Source organism: Rhinoraja longicauda, unplaced genomic scaffold (genome assembly GCF_053455715.1).
Source record: "Rhinoraja longicauda isolate Sanriku21f unplaced genomic scaffold, sRhiLon1.1 Scf000049, whole genome shotgun sequence".
In the NCBI taxonomy this organism is placed as follows: Eukaryota; Metazoa; Chordata; class Chondrichthyes; order Rajiformes; family Arhynchobatidae; genus Rhinoraja; species Rhinoraja longicauda.
The window spans coordinates 635,165-641,258 of NW_027601267.1; positions in this window are offsets into that span (position 1 = coordinate 635,165).

Here is a 6,094-nt window from a genome sequence, read left to right on the forward strand (position 1 = left end):
CTGAAGAAGTTTAGGAAAAGAACTGCAGATGGTAGTACAAATCGAAGGTATTTATTCACAAAATGCTGGAGTAACTCAGCAGGTCAGGCAACATCTCAGGAGAGAAGGAATGGGTGACGTTTCGGGTCGAGACCCTTCTGTCTGAAGAAGGGTCTGGAGCCGAAACGTCACCCATTCCTTCTCCCCAAAGATGCTGCCTGTCCCGCTGAGTTGCTCCAATATTTTGTGCGTGTCTACTCCCGGGCACCTCTCGCCATCCCCTGGACATCTCCCCCTCCCGGGCACCCTGCGTGGGCCGCTGGGAGTTGTAGTCCGGGAGCGGTAGCATGCGGTCGGCCCTCCTCCCCGGGCACCCCTGCCCCCCGCTCCCCTTTGTCTCTACTCCCCAGCGGCCTCCCAGAGTCACCGGCCGAAAACCTGCCTCAATTGGAAAGAGCAGTCGTAGTAATCGCCAAAAGTATCTTAAAGAACGCGAAGGCGGATGGTACTCATTAAACAACACAGGAGGTCTCAGCGGGTCGAGCAGCATCTGTTGTGAAGAGGGTCCACGGGAGGGGTGAGAGCAGCCGCAGCTTTGGGGCCCTAGTTACATGCGGTGCCGCGGTAAACAAACTCACGCTGGAGTCGCGGCGGGCGACGCACCTCCCGGGACCTGCGGGTCTGAGGAAGGGTCTCCACCCGAAACGTCACCCATTCATTCATTCTCCACTGAATTACTCCCCGCTTTTTGTGTCTACCTGAACTTTAATGTTGTGATTTATTGTATCTCAAAATTTCAGTTATCAACGTACATTTCAGTTATGACATGTGATTTAATTATTCTAAACCTTCCTTCCGGAACGGAACCCACGTTTCTTGCCCCTTCCTTGATTTCGCGCTGTTGCATTACTCGGGTAGTAAACTCCATGTCCCTGGGTATTCCCCTCCCCCTTCCAACTAGTTGTAATTTACTGCGGTGGGGGATGGGCTGAACGCGTGCTCCACTGTATCCGAATTCCGAACGGGTTCGGTGGGACACAATCTTCATTAGTCTGCCACTTTTTTGGTGATAATTGTCTATTACTGTGAAACCACGTTTAGTTTGAGTGAGTCTATAGGCTCACTCTTTACTAGTTCTCCAGATATCTGTATTTCACACAAGTGGTATGGGCATTATGTTAACTGAGAAGACTATAGGATACATTTTTGTAACAAGGCAATGATGAATGTCCTTATCTAATTCTGGAGTTACTCTTTTAAAATCGATATTTTATGTCAACTGGTATGTTAGAGGCTCCTTGTAATTTTCTGGTTAGAAATTGCTTTTTAAGGTTTCGTTTTAGACTAATTCTGGACCTTTCTGCAGAACATTTAAATACTTTCAGTGAAGTTTAGTGAGATGGTAATTCTGAGATGTTGCTTCAATTTATGCGCTGTTGTAAATTTTGAACGCTTAGTTTCATTGAGAGAATGTTTCATTAAATTTGTGCCTAGTTTTTGTAACTATGCTGCAGCAGAAGTTAAAATCTAAATTTGAGTATTAAGAGGATGATGATAACCTGTTGGTTGAGGCAGAGATGAGACCATACAGTTTGGACCAGATCATTTTAACATGATAGCCTATTGCTTGCACAAGATGAACTTAGTATGGCTTAGTATTTAAAATATAATTACTAAAATCTGTTTGCATGTTATTATCTTGCAAATTGAGTGCTGTTTATTGTATCTGTTTTTAACAGTAATCGGTACTTAATTCTTTTTTGTTCATTCCAACAGGTGTGAATGTATAAAGTGGCCAGCAATTTGAAGATGAGGTGAATGAACATCATGCGCGTCGATTTGGATCATGCACTGGATTTAGTCAGAGTTGTGTAAAAGTGCTTACAGTGCAGGTAGCAGGCTACATCTACTGCAGTGGGAGCACTTCTTGCATCACTTTGGCAGTTGTTTGACTGCATCTCGCCCAAGCCTCCTAACCTCCTAATCCCACACTGCTGTTGCTTTGTGAGTCATGCATGCATAATGCTCATGTAGCCCTTGTGCTAAGGTGCATCTAGTGCAGTTAGTGAAGTAGCTTAGAATCTACTGCCCTAAGTGCTCCTTCTGGCACAAGATTTTACACAGTCAGCGTGGTAATAAAACTAGGAACATCTTGAAAGATGTGAAATCTCAGAGAACACTGTTAATTATGTTACAGCTGCTTGAATCTTGCTTTGCAAGTTATTTTTCAAATTTTGATAAATTTTAAAGTAACAAATACAAGCTTTGATTTTGCAGCTTGAGCATGTGCGCAGCCTATAAATTGATGATAACGCTGTTGTATCATGGTCTGAGATTATTGCATGAGCTCGCTTGTAAAACTTTTTATTAATTGAATTTCAATATAATGTTAAAATTATTATCCTGTACATCCCATTGCATGAATGTTGATGATATTTAACTTTGCCAGAGAAACAGAATATGCTCTCTTCTGTTTCAGGTATCTGGTGGTTCTTGGCTAAGATCAATGTTTAAGTAATTTGCTAAGACGACGGATTTTTGTTAGAAGGTGGCTCTGCTCAAATCTAATTGTTTAATTTGGTAGAAATTAGTGCACATATGACACATACTCAAATTCTACAGTCTTACAAGTGTGAAGACAATTTTTGTCATGGCAACTAAAAGATGACATTTATTTTTAAAGTAACCCATGCCTTCTATAAAAAACAACCATATTTCCTTCATTGTGCTCCAGTTGTTTCAGTGATTCCCATGCAACTCTCTGCCAGTTTTGCAGTTTTGTACTGCAGGTAGAAGTGACCTGTGCAAATCTATGCAAAGCTAGTAGGGAGTTGTATTGCTGCTTGCATTTTACATTTGGCTTCCATTTCTATCTTTGCTTGATGGCAACCTTCACGTGTTTCCATAACCATGTCTTTTGCTACTTTCAGGAATGTATACTGTCCACGCAGTACCAAAGTGCTCATAGTGCAGGTAGCAGTACATAAAATCTACTGTAATATGAGCACTTACAGTCATGCTAGACAAAAACACTAAAATGGCCTTTTGGGACAATGGAAATTTTTGATTGCTGTTTACAGTTAGTTTTGCCGGTTTGCATCCAGCTGTCAACGTACCAGATGCTGTGCAAATCCATGCAAAACTGACTGTAGCAGTGGTTTCTGGAGAGCTAGATAATTACTGAACCCAACCAGTAATGACACAGCACATGTAAAGGGTGCAGGCTGGTTCTTGCATGGGGGGGGGGTTGTTGCATTACTGGGTATTGTGTTAACAGTATTGACACAGCACATGTAAAGGATGCAGGCTGGTTCTTGCATGGGGGGGGGGGGGGGGGGTTGTTGCATTACTGGGTATTGTGTTAACAGTATTGACACAGCACATGTAAAGGATGCAGGCTGGTTCTTGCATGGGTGGGGATTTGTTGCATTACTGGGTATTGTGTTAACAGTATTGCACTTGTCCCGGCCTGTGGAGGGAAAAAGGACTTGACGGCAAATGGACATATTCACAGTTTCTCTCCTTTCAGGAGTCTTGTCTCCTGTCGTCTTGCTGTTGTCGGGTGGATCACGATGCAATTTTGATTTTTTTGCTTTTGTAAAATTGCACGGTATCCATCTGTAATCCGCAGGACATTTGCTTAAGAGATTCATGTTTGTTAATGTGACTTTCAAATAAAAGTTCTGATTTATTTTTGTCAGTCTTATTAAAGGTAACATTTGGGGGGCTGCCACTATGAGGATGTGCAAACTAGTTTACTCAAGGGAAATTTTAATGCATACGATTGTTGCCACAACTTAAATGGAGTAAAGGACATTGGAAGCAACAGTGAATACAAAAATCTGATAACTCGTGTGTTTCTGTAAGCGATGAAAAATATAATGTCCTTTGAGGAGTAAAGCAGCTCAGTCTGGCCTGAATGTTGAATAATTTTTCCCCCCCCCAGAAATTGCAGATTGTCTCATTGTAAATGAGCCAGTTAAGGAATTGGTACAATTTGACAATAAATTCCACTTTGCTGTTGCCTGTACTGTTAAGTACAGCCCATTTATAAGAATGTTACATTGATAATGAAGAAACACCAATGAAGAAATCATTGGAAATAATTGTTGGAATAAGGAATTTATTGAATCCTTGCAGAGCAATCTGTTTGGTCACATTTCTCTACTCTTTCCAGCTTTTATTGTGTATAATTTTACTTTGCCAGTCTTTATGATTCCCTTTCTAAAATTGTGATCAATGTTGCTTTCGCCAGCAGAACAGCATTATTTCCTGGTTTAAAAAAAGAATGTTTTCCACTGACATATTTTTGCTTATGAAATTCAACCTCTGTCCTTTAACGTTCTCATGGGAAAAGTTTCCCGATTAATTCCACCTACTAAATTTCAAACTTTTGCAACCAAGAAAATAATAAAAAGACTGTCCGTGCTTGGTCTGACATCCATCAACATAAAGGCTGATCTTTCACCTCCCACTATTTTCCTGTATCATCCCATATCACCCAATTTCCTGAATACCCCTAAATCTATCAATATTTGTTCTGGAATTGGCTGAGTTTTCAACCTGTAAAGATGGAGAATTTTAAATAATCTGTGGAGAAATGTCTCAATTTTACGCAGTTAAACCTTAATTCTGAGACTTGAATCTTGTTCTATACTCTTCATTCAGCATCCACCTGTGGAGTACACAGATCTCTCATTCATTTGAACTGCAGAGAATGCAAGCTAAGCACACTTGTTCATGGCAAGCTTGTCATCTTAGCCAGTTTAACGGAAACTTCACGTGCGTGACCTATGGCCAGTGCATTGGATAAGGAGATTAAAACTACACCAAGTTTTTGCACTATTTTGCAGTCCCCCCCATGGCTTTGCATAATTGCAATATATTTTTGTGTACTTGCCATTATAAATGCCATTATACTGTCATAATTGCCTTTCAATGATAGCTTCGAAGAAGCTGAGATACATTTGACCATAAGCACATTACAGAATCTGACCATAAGCAAATTACAGAATCTGACCATTTTGAAAGTTCTCAGCTTTTCTTTGTGTGCCAAGTTTCATTTTTCCAATTTTTAACATGTGTTTGCTCTCAATATCCAACCATTTCAGATAAGATTAAAATCTGATTAAGTGGAATATTGCAGTTGTAGGTATTTTGAAGGTTCAGTGCTTTCATATTCTGCATCTCTGATGAAGCCTAGAATTCCCTCGGTGTTCTTGCGTTTGAGGCAGCAGAAATTATGTAACGCCCTCCAGGTGCTGTAGCCAGTGCAATGTGCCGTTGTCAAGGGCCGTGAGGTCTACCCCTCCACCAGACAGTGCAGTCGAAAATTACGTGCTGCGCTGTTTGCTGGTCTGCTCCACACACGCAGGCTGCTGATGAATGCAACCCCCAACGATGCATGTTGGCATTGAACCGGCCGACCCCTGTGTGGAGCCGGTTCAGTGCGACCCACTCTTTACGGGGCATGTCTGAGCCGGGTGGGGCTGTGGTGTTTGGTGCGTCAGTGAATTGAGGTAGCGATGTCTGTTCCCAGCTGGTTCTCCATGCTCCAAGTATGTTGAAACCGGAGCCACAGAGTGTCTGCATGACAGGAGACACGGTGACGAGATGACAGGTGTTATCATATATATACAGCCGGAAACAGGCCTTTTCGGCCCACCAGGTCCGTGCCGCCCAGCGATCCCCGCACATTAACACTATCCTACACCCACTAGGGACAATTTTTACATTTACCCAGCCAATTAACCTACATACCTGTACGTCTTTGGAGGTGTTGAGGTCCCAGTTGCTGTGAATCCTGGGCGAGGTGGTGCAAAGGATGTTTGGCGTCCGATGGGGGCTTGCACAGCAGCCTATGAGTGAAGAACTCTGCGAAGCTTGGCGGGTGCGATACCTGCGAGCACCGGCAGGAGTTCCGACGGAGTAGGGCGTAGGCAGCCAGTGATGATCCGCATGGTGTCGTTGAGGGTGGCGTCTAGCTTGCTGGTATGAGCGTTGCAGCACCATGCTGGGGCTTGTTTTATTGGCTCAATTGTGTCCTGTCACAGCGTCCAGGTATTATTTCTCCTTTACTTCACACTTTTAATATAAAGCAGGTATCTTATGGAAG